The 15,250-nt window shown below is 47.0% G+C and overlaps 1 protein-coding gene and 1 long non-coding RNA gene across 2 annotated transcripts in view; one reads left to right on the top strand and one right to left on the bottom strand.

Annotated features, from left to right (window-relative positions):
• The window catches only part of LILRB3 (leukocyte immunoglobulin like receptor B3), a 250,857-nt gene that overhangs the window by 27,380 nt on the left and 208,227 nt on the right, over positions 1–15,250 (bottom strand). The window lies entirely within an intron of this gene.
• LOC117093705 lies at positions 2,248–11,210 on the top strand. The gene is made up of 2 exons (XR_004441208.1): positions 2,248–2,281; positions 11,097–11,210. It is a non-coding gene; the product is annotated as an uncharacterized LOC117093705 (long non-coding RNA).

The following is a 15,250-nucleotide window of genomic DNA, read 5'->3' as shown; positions in this document are numbered from 1 at the left end:
CACACTCCACAGATTTTTGATTTGTCTTATTTTGTTTGATAGAGATGGGTTTTTGTCTTGTTGCCCAGGCTGGTCTCAAACTCCTGAGTTCAAGCTCACCCATCTCGTCCTCCCGAAGTACTAGGATTACAGGTGTAAGCCAACACACTTGAGCCATGCTGTCATTTTGTTCTTGTTGCTGCTGTTGTGGAAACAGACTCTCACTCTGTCACCCAGGCTAGAGGGCAGTGGCACCATCTCGGCTCACTGCAACCTCCGCCTCCAGTGTTCAAGTGATTCTCCTGCTTCAGCCTCCTGAGTAGCTGGGATTACAGGCACCCCCCACCACATCCGGCTAATTTTTGTATTTCTAGCAGAGATGGGGTTTCGCCATGTTGGCCAGGCTGGTCTCGAACTCCTGACCTCAGGTGATTCACCTGCCTTGACCTCCCAAAGTGCTGGGATTACAGGCACTCAATTTTAATTTTAGTGCAAAGTATAGTTTTCAAAACAATGTTTGCAATGTCATCAAATGTAGAATGAGCATGCATCAACGTTTCCTTAATTCATTCATGATGAAATCATCATTGAAAATTTCTGTCTTTACCCAAATATTTAGCTTCTTCTGTTGCTCTTCATTTGTTCCTGCACATCTCCATTTCCACTGATATTATTTCCTCTTTTTTTTTTTTTTTTTTTTTTAGGCGAAGTCTCACTCTGTCGCCCAAGCTGGAGTGCAATGGTGTGATCTCAGTTCACGGCAAGCTCCACCTCCTGGGTTCACGTCATTCTCCTGCCTCAGCCTCCCGAGTAGCTGGGACTACAGGCACCTGCCACCACGCCTAGCTAATTTTTTTTTATTGTTAGTAGAGACGGGGTTTCACCACGTTAGCCAGGATGGTCTCGATCTCCTGACCTTGTGATCCACCCACCTTGGCCTCCCAAAATGCTGGGATTACAGGCATGAGCCACCGCACCCAGCTGGGATTATTTCCTCTTGTCCAAGCCTTTTATTCTGGTAACCAATGAACTTTTCTTTCTATTGTTTTGCCTTCTCCAGAATGTCACATAGTTGGAATCAGACACTGAATTCCCTATTTGGGCTGACTTCTTTCATGTAATGATATACACTTAGCTCTCCACGTCTTTTCATGACTTGAGAGCTCATATCTTCTTAGCACGGGATAATATTCCATTGTCTGGACACATAGTTAATCCGCTCACTTACTGCAGGGCATCTCGGTTGCTTCCAAGTTTGGGCAATTATGAATAAAGTTACCCTAAAGGTCCATATGCAGATTTTATGTGAACATATGTTTCAAACTTCCTCGGGTAAATACCAAGGAATGCAATTGCTGGATTATATGGTAAGGCTATATTTAGTTTTAGAAGAAATTGCCACACTGTCTCCCAAAGTGGCTGGACCATTTCGCAATCCCACCAGCAATGAATGAGAATCCCTGTTGCTCCACGTCCTCTCCAGTATGCCAGTATGTGGTATCGTCTGCGTTTTAGAATTTGGCCACTCTAATGGGTGTGTCGTGGTAACTTTGTTCCTAAGATACTGAGAGAGGTGCGGAACACCAGCTGGAAAGTCAGCCAGAATGAGCTTCTCCTGTGACGTGCTGTCCCACAGCCTCAGTGACCTCAGACAAGCCACTTGCCCTATAAACTTCTCTCTTCTTTTTTTTTTTTTTTGAGACAGAGTCTCGCTCTCGTCACCCAGGCTAGAGTGCAGTGGCACAATTTCAGCTGACTGCAACCTTCCACCTCCTGGGTTCAAATGATTCTTCTGCGTCAGCCTCCCGAGTAGCTGGGATTACAGGCACGTGCCACCACACCCAGCTAATTTTTGTATTTTTAGTAGAGACAGGGTTTCCCCACGTTGGCCAGGCTAGTCTTGAATTCCTGGCCTCAGGTGATCCGCCCGCCTCGACCTCCCAAAGTGCTGAGATGACAGGCATGAGCCACCGCACTCGGCTACTTCCCTTATAAACTTTTCTAAACACCAATGTGTGACTATTCTTTCTTCAGAAGCCCAACAACCAATATTTATCAATTGCTTATTATCTGCTTGATGTTTGAGATTCAGGAGTGAACAAAACATAAACATATCCAGCCCCTGCCATCGACAGAGCTCTGAGTCTAATGATGATAGGGACAGGATCAAAGAGCAAATCACAAATTATTTAGCTACTATTGTGAGATAAGAGTGAGGGTGACATTCACCACCATAATAAGTAAGTCTTAAAAGGCCGGCTGGGGGCAGTGGCTCACGCCTGTAATCCCAGCACTTTGGGAGGTTGAGGCAGGCGTATCACAAGGTCAGGAGATCGAGACCCTCCTGGCAAACACGGTGAAACCCCATCTCTACTAAAAACACAAAAAATGAGCCGGGCAAGGTGGCGGGCGCCTGTAGTCCCAGCTACCAGGAGGCTGAGGCAGGAGAATGGCAGGAACCCAGGAGGTGGAGTTTGCAGTGAGCCCAGACCGTGCCACTGCACTCCAGCCTGGGCGACAGAGAGAGACTCCGTCTCAAAAAAAAAAATACCGACGGCTTAACACAATAAGGTTTGGCATCTCACTCATGTAAATGACCAATGAGGGTTTCTCTGGGCGAAATTTGAATTTTATCTCCAGGATGACTCAGGGAGACCCGTTTCTGCCATCATATCATCCCCTTGGGCAATGGCGTCCCATCCTTCACACAGAAAGAGGAGACACAGAAAATATTTGCACACTTACAACGTTGATTGACGCACATCATTTCTGTCCAGACTTTTGGCTATAAATAGTCATTATGGTCAGTCACACATGGATGCAAAGGAGACTAGGAGAAAAGTCCCTTGGTGGGGGTAGCCACCTCCCAGAGATTCCAATGCATGCACTGTAAGGGGAAGCACAGAATTTTTTTTTTTTTTTTTTCTGGTGAGCAACCACACATCTCTGCCTCATGTGAAAAATAATCTCAAGAAGAAACGGGCCGGGCACGGTGGCTCAAGCCTGTAATCCCAGCACTTTGGGAGGCCGAGACGGGCGGATCACGAGGTCAGGAGATCGAGACTATCCTGGCTAACACGGTGAAACCCCGTCTCTACTAAAAAATACAAAAAAAAACTAGCCGGGTGAGGTGGCGGGCGCCTGTAGTCCCAGATATTCGGGAGGCTGAGGCAGGAGAATGGCGTAAACCCGGGAGGCGGAGCTTGCAGTGAGCCGAGATCTGGCCACTGCACTCCAGCCTGGGTGACAGAGCCAGACTCCGTCTCAAAAAAAAAAAAAAGAAGAAAAAGAAGAAGAAACGTACCTGAGACTGAACAGCCAAGGAGCATGACGTTGTGACACCCTGATTGATGGGCCATGTGGGGTGATTGACTCCTCTGTACTTAGAAGGAAATCAAAACCAAAGTTTCAAGTAATATTAAAGATAAAAGTTCTCATATTGCTTCTGGAACCCGTGCACATCTTAGCTAACCTGCAGAGAGCCATAGAAACCACTAGAACCGAGGGAAGCTTCTCTGTGCAAGGGTAGTCGCCTTCTCCCCTCCCAGTTCCCTTCGTTCTGGAGTTCGATGAAGGACGGGGTCCCCACGGCCCACTCCGTTTCCTCTTTCTCTGAACCGAGGATGCAGAACCTGAACCCGGGTAACCTCTGGGTATGAGTCCAGCCCCAGATCACCAGCTGTGGTTTTGGCTGCCATGGTGACCGTGGCAAAGTCCTGAGTCGTTTGCTGTTGTGGGTATGATGGACAGCTGGGACATTTTCCTGGACTCCCACCGAAATCTTTATCTTTAACGTCAAGATCGTCTTCTCCATCCCACCGGGACTCATCAGGCCCAGAAGGCTCCCAGCCCCAGAGGTTCCCAGAGCTCTTCACATGGAATGTTGAGTCTGGACCAGCCAGGATGGTGACTCTGGAGAAGTTCTCCAGAAAAGAATCAGCATCTAGAGTCTCATGAGCTCCAGGCCCTTAGAAATTTAGACTCCAGAACCACTGCCAAAGTAACCCTCTCAGCCCAGCCCTTCGGTACCCAGCATCCACTCTTCTGGTGGGGGTCCGTTGTGTTGCTCCAAGAAGACAGACCCTCACCATTACTGGAGAGACTGACCCTCCTGAGTTCAGGTCCTGTGGCCCAGACTCAGCTCTGGAAGAGAAATCTGGATTTAAAATGCTCAGTACTTTGCTCGAAATCTGCACTTGATGAAGTCTGTAAGCTCTTGGTCCCAGCCTGGGGCTGCGAAGCCTGAGGCTTAGGCAGTTAATGCCTTCCTGCCATCATCTCTGCTCCCTCTTCAATCACTAAACCCCCACAGCATTGATCTAACCAGACATGGGCCCAGGGAGAGAGCTGTCTTCCCCGCCTCCCAGCCCTGATCCCTCGATCCCTCGCCTGCCATGCCAAGACCGGTCAAGGGAAAGTCCAGGAAGAAAGCATGGTAAGGGGCGCTGTGCTGCCTGCGCCGGCCCCGCTTTGCAGACGGCAGATGTTCGGGATGCAGTGCTCAGAGACTCGGTCCCGGCCGGGCGCGGTGGCTCAAGCCTGTAATCCCAGCACTTTGGGAGGCCGAGACGGGCGGATCACGAGGTCAGGAGATCGAGACCATCCTGGCTAACACGGTGAAACCCCGTCTCTACTAAAAATACAAAAACTAGCTGGGCGAGGTGGCAGGCGCCTGTAGTCCCAGCTACTCGGGAGGCTGAGGCAGGAGAATGGCGTAAACCCGGGAGGCGGAGCTTGCAGTGAGCTGAGATCTGGCCACTGCACTCCAGTCCCGGCGACAGAGCGAGACTCCGCCTCAAAAAAAAAAAAAAAAGAGACTCGGTCCCGACTGTCTTGTGGTTTCTTACCAAGTATCTCCCAGCAAGGCACCATGAGGCTTCGTTCTTCCTTCCCATGACTGGGGTAAAGGAGAGAACTGTCTCTTTAGACGTCATCATCCATATGCCCGGCCCGAACGTCATCTCTGACCCAAACACCAAATCCAGACGGGCAGCCATGACTGTGGGGTGTGGAGGGGGAGTCTGAACACCAACCTGGAGGTCAGACTTGAAGGAGACGGCGACGCTGCCTACACCCCATCCAGAATATACAACCTTCAGTGGTCCACCTCCCCAGTGAGCCTTCATCAGTGAGGCTTGGTCAACGTTCTTTTTGTGTGAATCAAAACATACATATCCAGGCACCTATTAAGGGCTTGAGTCTGTGTCAGAGACGAGCCACACAAGTCCACGGACCTCACAGTCTAATGTGGAGAACACACATCTGAGTATTCAAACGTTGTATAGGCCGAGCACGGTGGCTCACACCTGAAATCCCAGCACTTTGGGAGCCTGAGGCAGGCGGATCACTTGAGGTCAGGAGATCAAGACCAGCCTGATCAACATGGTGAAACCCCATCTCTACTAAAAATAAAAAAATAAAAAAATAAAAAATAGCTGGGCATGGTAGTGCATGCCTGTAATCCCAGCTACTAGGGAGGCTGAGGCAGGAAAATTGCTTGAACCAGGAGACAGAGGTGGTGGTGAACCGAGATTTCGTCATTGCACTCCAGCCTGGGCAACAAAAGCAAAACTCTATCTCAAAAAAAAAAGTCATACAAAGCGTACTAACGGTAGATTTTAACAAACTAGCCTCTAACTATCTGCAGTTTTCACAATGGAATGGTCACTACTCACTCGTGTGACACTTCCATGTGGGGGACCCCGGTTGGCAGCTGGAGCTCCTCCATTGGGTGACTCAGGTGCCCAGATTCTTCCAAGTTTGGGGTCCAACCTCCCCTAGAACCTTGGAGTGTTCTGTTACTAGCGAGGGGAAAGAGAAAGAGAGAGTGGAAAGGGCTCATCTGTGCCTTTTAAATAAAAAATCTGAGTGTCGCTTATCACTGCTGCTCACATTCCAAGGGTGGGAATTAGTCGGGAGTCCACAGCTAAGTGCAAGAAGGACGGAGATAGAGTCCCTTATGGGGCAGCTGCCTCCAGGGACAACCCTACACCATGTAAGAGAGCCATGAGTTTTGTGACACTGAGAGCCATGTCTGCTGATGCAGTAAGTGCTCTAGAGAAAAAAATATCCTATGACCTTGTGTGAAAAGCAGACTTGGGCCAGTCATGGTGGCTCACTCCTGTAATCCCAGCACTTTGGGAGGCCGAGGCAGGTGGATCACCAGAGGTCAGAATTTCAAGACCAGCCTGGTCAACATGGGGAAACCCCATCTGTACCAAAAATACAAAAATTAGCCCGTGGTGGTGGGGCATGGTGGCACGCACCTGTAACCCCAGCTACTCAGGAGGCTGAGGCAGGAGAATCACTTGAACCTACGAGACGGAGGTTGCAGTGAGCTGAGATGGCACCACTGCACTCCATGCTGGATGACAGAGCAAGAAGAGAGGAAGGAAGGAAGGAAGGAAGGAAGGAAGGAAGGAAGGAAGGAAGGGAGGGAGGCGGGGAAAGGAAGGAAAGAAGGAGAAAGACAGAAGGAAAGAGAGAAAGAAGGAAGGAAAGAAAGGGAAGAAGGGAGAGAGAGAAAGAAAGAAAGAGAAGAAAGAAAGAAAGAAGAAAGAAAGAAGAAGAAAGAAAGAGAGAGAGAGAGAAAGAAAGAAAAGAAAGAAAGAAAGAAAGAAGGAAAGAAAGAAAGAAAGAAAGAAAAAGAGAAAGAAAGAAAGAAGGAAAGAAAGAAAGAAAAAAGAAAGAAAGAAAGAAAGAAAAAGAAAGAAAGAAAAAGAAAGAAAGGAAGGAAGGAAGGAAGGAAGGAGGGAGGGAGGGAGGGAGGGAGGAAAGAGGGACTCGACCCTGAGAGCTGACCCAGGGAAAGGAAGCCACTTGCACTGTGAAGTGTAACCAGGGGCTGAGGACTGACAAACTGGCAACAGGAACAGCAGCGTGCGGGGCTTGCGGGAGACGTGGGCCGAGGAGACAGCTTCTGTGAAAGTCCCCATCGGGAGATAATTTGCCTGTTGTAAGTTGAGTGGATTCCAGATGGAAAAAATAACGAAGGAGAGAATGTGTATGGGTTGAGCAGGAGTCTCTAAAAGGCCAAGTAGAGTTTTGGTATTTTACCCTCAAGAGAGTGGCAAAGGCTTTGAGCCTCAGTGTGGCATCATCATATTTTCGTCTGGAACATATTGGTGAGATGGCTTCCCGAAGTCACAACGGTGTGAGGCAATCCAAGGAAGAGGTAACTTTTCCGATCTCTTGCTCTATGCCAGACACTGCCCTGAGTCCTCCTTACGGGTAATTTCTTTAATTCTCACAACTGTGGGAAGATGTTGTCATCCTTAGGCCAGTTTCACAGATGAGAACACTGACGCTCAGGGAGTTAATTAATTTGATTAGCATCTTGCATCAAGATGTCCCAGAGACAGGGCTGACGGCCGCTGACCCGGAATGCTGGCGTCATCGTCACAAGCGTACCACATGCCTTCATGAAAATCAGACTCTCCCTCCCAAATGCAGGTCTAATTTCATAAAATAAGGTATGCTGATAAGAAAATGCAATTGGGTAGTAAAATAACAACACAATACAATAAAAACATTCGCCACTCTGTGCCACTCTTCCGCTCAGAAGCCTACCAGGGCTTCCCTCCTCAGTCTATTGACACGACTGCAACTTCCATCCCCCAGCTCAGGTTAGTGCTTTGATAGCATCTCCTCCGACTCTGCCTTTCACTGACTGTGATGCAGTCCCAGTGACCTCCTTACTATTCCTAAAAATCATCAAGCACGCATCTGCCTCCAGGCTTATCCACATGCCATGCTGGACCCGGAACGCTCTTCACCCAGACAGGCGCAGGGCTCCCCTCTCCCTCTCCTTCACTGTCAACCCCAGTATCTCCTTATCCTTCAGACCTTCTTGGACCATCCTGTCTGAAGTTGCAACACTCCCTCCAGATTTCATATCACTTCTCACTGCCTTTCTTCTTTCCTCAGCATATATCATTAATCTTTGGCATATGTGCATGTATTTTACTTATTAATATTGTAGACTATCTGCCTTCCCACTACAATGTATCCTCATGAAGCCACAGATTCTTTTTCTGCAGTGTTTCCTATAGTGTCCCTGCACCTGAAGCACTCCCTGGCACACAGTACATAATAAATATTTTTGATGGCCGGGCGCGGTGGCTCACGCCTGTAATCCCAGCACTTTGGGAGGCCAAGGTGGGCAGATCACAAGGTCAGGAGATCGAGACCATCCTGGCTAACATGGTGAAACCCCATCTCTACCAAAAATACAAAACATTAGCCGGGTGAGGTGGCGGGCGCCTGTAGTCCCAGCCACCCAGGAGGCTGAGGCAGGAGAATGGCGTGAACCTGGGAAGTGGAGTTTGCAGTGAACCGAGATCTGCGCCACTGCACTCCAGCCTGGGCGGCAGAGCAAAACTCCGTCTCAGAAAAAAAAAAAAAATATATATATATATATATAATATATTTTTTTTAATGAATGATGAATGAAGAGACTTAGCACATAGGAAGTACAGGGAAAGTTATGAGTGTATGATTATCAGTACAATTCCAGAGGCCAGATCTCTAGATTTTTAATTTTGGTCGTGCCAGTTATAAGCTCTGTAGCTTTAAACTAAGTTTATTAACCTCTCTATTTCTCTGCCTCTTCCTCTGTAAAGTAAAAAAGCAGTGGTGCCTAACTCATAGAACTGCTGTGATTATTCAGTGTGTAATTATGTTAATGGTACTCACACTGAAATTACTTGATAACCGGCTGGGCACGGTGGCTCACATCTGTAATCCCAGCATTTTGGGAGGCTGAAGCGGGCAGATTACCTGAGGTCAGGAGTTCGAAACCAGCCTGGCCAACATGGTGAAATCCCATCTCTACTAAAAATACAAACAATTAGCCAGGTGTGGTGGTATACACTGTAGTCCCAGCTACTCAGGAGGCTGAGGCAGGAGAATCGCTTGAACACAGGAGACAGAGGTTGCAGTGAGCCGAGATTGCATCACCGTACTCCACCCTGGACAACAGAGCAAGACTCTGTCTCAAAAAAAGAAAAGAAAATTACTTAATGGGTACAATGCACATTATTTGGGTGATGGATACCCTGGAAGTCCGGATTTCATCACTATGCAGTCTGTACATACAACAAAATTACACTTGTACCTCATAAATGTTTACAAAGTTTTTTTAAAAATAGAAAAATGAAAGGCAAAAGTAAGCATGCTTTCTTAAAAATGAAAAGTAGTCAGACTGAGCCTGAAGTTACTAAGGGTTCTAATATTGATTATTGTTATTTACTTATTTATTTTTTGAGATTGAGTTTCACTCTTGTCACCCAGGCTAGAGTGCAATGGCACAATCTTGGCACCCTGCAACCGCTGCCTCCCAGGTTCAAGTGATTCTCCTGCCTCAGACTCCTGAGTAGCTGGGATTATAGGCCTCTGCCACCATGCCCAGCTAATTTTTGTATTTTTAGTAGAGATGGGGTTTTACCATGTTGGCCAGGCTGGTCTCAAACTCCTGACCTCAGGTGATCTGCCTGCCTCGGTCTACCAAAGTGCTGGGATTACAGGCATGAGCCACTGCGCCCAGCCTAATATTGATTATTAATGGTTGTTATCATAACTGTTATTTTCATTATTGGTGTGTTGTTATACGCACAAAACAGCACCCATGGAGAGCCCACATTCTTTCAGAAACATATGAAAAATCGACAAAAATTGACCACTTTTCATCCACCAAGGAGGTCTCAAAATACTCCAAAGATTTGATACAATGAAACCACATTTTGTGACTACAGAAATTACATAAGAGACAAAAATCAAACGTTTAAAAAACACACATTTTTAAAACAACAAAAATCTGCATAAATTCTGAGTGACTGTTAAAAAACACACACACACGGAAGTTGTGACATATTTAGAAATGAACAGACAATGTTATTCATATCGAAACTTAGATGCAATAAAAATCACACTTAAAATGAAATGTGTGTTGTTTTAAGTGCACCTTTTTTTTTTTTTTTTTAAGAAATTATGAAGTTTGGGGTCAGGCGCGGTGGCTCACGCCTGTAATCCCAGCACTTTGGGAGGCTGTGGCGGGCGGATCATGAGGTCAGGTGATCGAGACCATCCTGGCTAACATGGTGAAACTCCAAACTCCGTCTCTACTTAAAAAAAAAGCCGGCATGGTGGTGCCCGCCTGTAGTCCCAGCTACTCGGGAGGCTGAGGCAGGAGAATTGCTTGAACCTGGGAGACAGAGGTTGCAATGAACCGAGATCGTGCCACTGTACTCCAGTGTGGGTGACAGAGACACTGTCTAAGAGAGAGAGAGAAAGGAAGGGAGGGAGGGAGGGAGGGAGGGAGAAAGGAAGGGAGGGAGGGAGGGAGGGAGGGAGAAAGGAGGGAGGGAGGGAGGGAGGGAGGGAGGGAGGGAGGGAGGGAGAAAGGAAGGGAGGGAGGGAGAAAGGAAGGGAGGGAGGGGGGAGGGAGGGAGAAAGGGAGGAGGGAGGGAGAAAGGGAGGGAGGGAGGGGGGAGGGAGGGAGGAAGGGAGGGAGGGAGGGAGGGGGGAGGGAGGGAGGAGAAAGGAAGGGAGGGAGGGAGGGAGAAAGGGAGGGAGGGAGGGAGGGAGGGAGGGAATGAAGAAGAAGGAAGGAAGGAAGGAAGAAGGAAATTATGAAGTTTGGGAAATTAATCACTGAACATGCAACGTATGTAGATGGAATGAAAAACAAGAAGTAAGGGCAGAAAGGAGGAAGCCAGCCAGCAGTGATGCCAGGGAGAAAGAAGAAATACTACCCTAAGGGCTCACCGCACTCACCAAGCTGCATTATCACGAAGGAAAAAGAGAATAAAGAAGACTTCACAGGTGGGAGAAAAAAGACAATGGTGTACTAACTTTCTATTATCATAATTACACCAGACTTCTCATCAGTCACCCTGGAATGTAGACGACCAGGGAGAAATATATTTGAAAATACCCCATGGGCCAGGCGCGGTGACTCCTGACTGTAATCCAGCACTTTGGAAGGCGGATGCAGGCAGATCCCCTGAGGCCAGGAGTTCCAGACCAGCCTGGCCAACATGGTAAAACCCTGTTTCTACTAAAAATACAAAAAAAATAGCCCGACCTGGTGGTGGGCCCCTATCATTTCAGCACAGGAGGCTGAGTAGGAGAATTGGTTCAACCTGGGAGGTGGAGAGTGCAGTGAGCCGAGATGGCGCCACTGCACTCCAGCCTGGGCAACAGAGTGAGACTTCTCTCAAAAAAAAAAAAAAGAAAAAAAAAAAAGAAAATAGCCTATGTACTTCTATGGCAAGATCCCAGAGTGTATGGTTAGATATTAACATCAGGATGACGTCTGTATTGTGCCAAGAATTGGGGGAATCAGAATATACATTCATACTGACTTATACTCACCCAGAAACAAACAGTGGAAGGATTGACATGAGAAAATTAAAACTGTGGCTCTCCCACGTTTTCTCCCCCGACGACCCACCTGGACAAGCTGCAGACCCAGAAATCCCCTCGACTGCTTCTCTTTCTCACCCTCTCCCCTTGTTCTGCCTTCAGAATCCATCCTCATGCAGCCACGGGCTTGCCAGCACCACGGTGCCAGTTCACCCTCTCTCCCTTCCTCCAGGGAACATCCCCTAGCTGGTCTCTCCATGCTCATTTCTTGCTACTCAGTTGCCCCTCTCTACATTGTAGCCAGAGTGATCTTTTTTTTTTTTTTTTTCTGAGACGGAGTCTTGCTGTGTCACCAGGCTGCAGTGCAGTGGTGCAATCTCAGCTCGTTGCAACCTCCGCCTCCCAGGTTCAAGTGATTCTCCTGCATCAGCTTCCAGAGTAGCTGGGATTACAGGCACGCACCACCACACCCAGCTCATTTATTTGTCTTTTTAGTAGAGACAGGGTTTCACCATGTTGGCCAGGATGGTCTCGATCTCTTGACCGTGATTTGCCCGCCTCGGCCTCCGAAAGTGCTGAGATTACAAGTGTGAGCCACTGCACCCGGCCCCAGAGTGATCCTTTAAAAGCATAAATCAGATTGTTTTGTTACCATTGAAATCTCCAGTGACTTCACAGTGCACTTTGCCCAAAACCCAAACTCTGCGACCTACAGGACACTCACTCAGCTCTCCAATTTAAGATTGGTCCCTGTGCCCCTCACTCCCTGCCCTCAGGCCACATGACATTCCTGCTGTTCCCTGAAGATACCAGGTCCCTCCCTGCCTCAGGGTTCCTCATCTCTGCCTGGATGCGCTGACCTCCTGCTTTGCACCACAGCCTCCAGGTCTCTGCTCAGCACCACCTCAGCAACAAGGGCCTTCCCAGACCACTCTGTTGAAAGAAATCCACTCCCCTGACACCCATCCCTTTGCTAAGGAGGTTTGTCTTCGTTCCCTCTTGATGTTCATCCTCCTTTCTAATTATCTACTCATTGACTTGTACGCTGTCCCCTCCCACAGTTAGAATGGAGACTTCACTTGGCCAGGGACCTCTTCTGTCTTGATCATCACTCTATCACTGGTACTTAGGGCCGGGCACATAACAGATGTTCAGTAAATACTTGTAGAATGAAGAGCAGTGAATTAGAAATATATTGCTCATCACTTAATAGACACTTAAATGTTCAACAATGCCCCCCCCAATCCAATGCAATGGAATACTGTGTAGTCATTAAAAATGATGGTGCTGGCTCACGCCTGTAATCCCAACACTTTGGGAGGCCGAGACGGGCGGACCACGAGGTCAGGAGATCGAGACCCTCCTGGCTAACACAGTGAAAACCCCGTCTCTACTAAAAATACAAAAAACTAGCCGGGCGAGGTGGCGGGCGCCTGTAGTCCCAGCTACTCGGGAGGCTGAGGCAGGAGAATGGCGTAAACCCGGGAGGCGGAGCTTGCAGTGAGCTGAGATCCGGCCACTGCACCCCAGCCTGGGTGACAGAGCAAGACTCCATCTCAAAAAAAAAAAAAGATGGTGCTGCTTAACTTTTATTGACATGGAAGATGCCGAGGATTTTGTTGAGTGAACAAAACAGGAAAAAAACATGTATATAGAGGCCACGTGTGAGTGAAATTATGTATGCAGATTTACACACACGTTTATGGAAGGAGACGTTTGTAGGAAAATATTAATCAAGATGTTTGTAGCAATTAATATTAGGTCAAGGGAGTTTAAATGGCTCTTCATTTTTTGAGGTGTTTTTATTTGAATTTTTAAATTGAGTATGTGTCAGCCTTATAACTGAAAAAAAAAAAATTATTTATACCTGAGGGAAAAAATAAAATGAAATAAAAGTGCCCCCTTGAAGAAGCTGAGGGTATTGGCTTAGAAAGAACAGGCGGCCGGGCGCGGTGGCTCACGTCTGTCATCCCAGCACTTTGGGAGGCCGAGGCGGGCAGATCATGAGGTCAAGAGATCGAGACCATCCTGGCTTATACAGTGAAACCCAGTCTCTGCTAAAAATACAAAAAATTAGCCAGGCGCGGTGGCAGGTGCCTGTAGTCTCAGCTACTCAGGAGGCTGAGGCAGGAGAATGGCATGAACCCGGGAGGCGGAGCTTGCAGTGAGCCGAGATCCGGCCACTGTACTCCAGCCTGGGCAACAGAGCGAGACTCTGTCTCAAAAAAAAACACAAAGAAAAAAAAGAACAGGCAAGGTACCAAGATCTCTTTCCTATGACTGATACCTCCTCATTTTCCCTCCTGAGTTGCAGTCATGCGGGAGGAGGAAACCCTAGAGTCTCCTGTGCGGCTTTACTGTGTGCAGGGAACAATGCTGCCTTGTAGCCTCATACATTTGCTGAGAAGATAGATCTTACGTTAAGTGCACTTATCATCGTAAATTGATATGTGATACTACAAATATTATCAAATAATAAGAAATAGGCCGGGCGCGGTGGCTTATGCCTGTAATGCCAGCGTTTTGGGAGGCCGACGTGGGTGGATCACCTGAGGTGAGGAGTTCGAGACCAGCCTGGCCAATATGGTGAAACCCCGTCTCTACTAAAAATACAAAAAATTAGCCAGGCATGATGGTGCATGCCTATAATACCAGCTACTCAGAAGGCTGAAGCAGCAGAACGGCTTCAACCCAGGAGGTGGAGGTTGCAGTGAGCGGAGATCGCACCATTGTACTCTAGCCTGGGCAACAGAACGAGTCTCTGTCTAAAAAAAAAAAAAAAAAAAAAAAAAAAAAAAAAATCCATCTCAATAACCCTTCAAAAATACTTTTGAGTTCTGACTTTATTTCTTCTTGTTTTCTTATTTTCAATGGAATTCATTCTACCGTTTTCACATTTACCATTCGGGGATATTTGGACAGAATTACACGGCCACAGGTCAACCACTAGGACCATGATTCCCTTTCTAAGAATGAGGAAGGATGTGGTCAGTGAGGTTTATTCATATTATGTTACTGCTTTGCAACACTTTTGGTTCATTTTATTTCTTACATTTATTATTTTGGATGCTATTGTGAATGTATAAACTGTTTCTCCATTTATGTATGTACGTATTATTTGTTTATTAATTTCGTGACAGAGTCTGGCTCTATTGCCCAGGCTGGAGCTAAGTTTTTGTTGGTTTATTTGTTTGTTTTAGTACACATCAGATTTCCCCATGTTTACCAAGCTAGTCTCAAACTCCTGACCTCAGGTAATCCACCTGCCTTGGCCTTCCAAAGTGCTGAGATTACAGGCGTGAGCCACCACACTCGGTCTCTCCATTTATTTAGATCTTTAACTTCTCCTCAGCATCTTTTGTAAGTTTTACTATCCACGTCTTTCATTTCTTTTTAATAAAAGATTTTTAAATATTTTATTTATGTGCCCGCCTCGGCCTCCCAAAGTGCTGGGATGGCAGGTGTGAGCCACCGCACCTGGCCACCTGTTCTTTCTAAGCCAATACTCTCAACTCCTTCAAGTGGGCACTTTTATTTCATTTTATTTTTTTTCTCAGGTATAAATAATTTTTTTTTTTTTTAGTTATAAGGTTGACACATACTCAATTTAATACTTTTTAATAAAATTTCTTCCCATTCATTTTATTATTTTGGAGGCTTTATAAATGAAATTGCTCTCCTCGTTTCATTTTTAAATTATTGTTCGTTAGTATATAGACACATGATTGATTTTGGTGAATGTCTCCCATCCTGCTAGGAATGTGTTGTACTTTTCAACTCCAGAGCTTCCATTTAGTTTTATGTTTTAATAAATTCACAGGATAGCGCTGTGCTCACTGGTCGCTTCATGTAATCAATATTTCTATTAGCCGGGCGTGGTGGCACATGCCTGTAATCCCAGCTACTC

This window comes from Trachypithecus francoisi, unplaced genomic scaffold (assembly GCF_009764315.1).
Source record: "Trachypithecus francoisi isolate TF-2019V2 unplaced genomic scaffold, Tfra_2.0 Lachesis_group12, whole genome shotgun sequence".
Taxonomy (NCBI): Eukaryota; Metazoa; Chordata; class Mammalia; order Primates; family Cercopithecidae; genus Trachypithecus; species Trachypithecus francoisi.
This window is presented reverse-complemented; position numbering and strand designations above follow the sequence as displayed.